The sequence below is a fragment of the Anopheles ziemanni genome (assembly GCF_943734765.1).
Source record: "Anopheles ziemanni chromosome X unlocalized genomic scaffold, idAnoZiCoDA_A2_x.2 X_unloc_36, whole genome shotgun sequence".
Lineage (NCBI taxonomy): Eukaryota > Metazoa > Arthropoda > Insecta > Diptera > Culicidae > Anopheles > Anopheles ziemanni.
This window is the reverse complement of record NW_026689803.1, coordinates 99,544-100,000: the sequence shown is the minus strand read 5'-3', so window position 1 is coordinate 100,000 and position 457 is coordinate 99,544. Positions and strand designations below refer to the sequence as shown.

The window sequence follows — 457 nt, the reverse complement described above, 5'->3', positions numbered from 1 at the left end:
ATGCGTTCAACTTATCAATGTTCATGTGTCCTGCAGTTCACATTATGACGCGCAGTTAGCTGCGGTCTTCATCGATCCATGAGCCGAGTGATCCACTGCCGAGGGTGACTAACTTGCGTAAGCCGCCGCTGTGCGCGTATACCCGTTCCCCGTAGGGAGGAGCAAGCCGCCGCTTAGAGACGAAGCATAAAGTGTCCTCATTCCACATAGGGCAAGCTGGATTAATCCATTTTACCCAGGACGGCCGAAGCGGCGTGGACCAGGGGAGAACTGAACCTTATACTTCACACCACAGTAAGTCTACGTGTCCTCTTCCACATAGGGCAAGCTAGAACTAACTATCTTACCCAGGACTGCCGAAGCAGCGTGGACCAGGGGAGGAACACACTTTTCATGGAAACGTAAGGCATCCATGACTGCCATAACGTAAGCCGCCGCTGTGCGCGTATACCCGTTC

At 53.2% G+C, this 457-nt stretch overlaps 1 non-coding gene across 1 annotated transcript in view; it reads right to left on the bottom strand.

The window, feature by feature from the left end:
• LOC131292156 (5.8S ribosomal RNA) overlaps positions 1–107 on the bottom strand; it is a 155-nt gene extending 48 nt beyond the window's left edge. Inside the window, exon 1 of the ribosomal RNA XR_009189848.1 lies at positions 1–107. This exon is cut by the window's left edge and continues 48 nt beyond it. This is a non-coding gene — a ribosomal RNA (5.8S ribosomal RNA).
• Between the last annotated feature and the right edge of the window lie 350 nt (positions 108–457).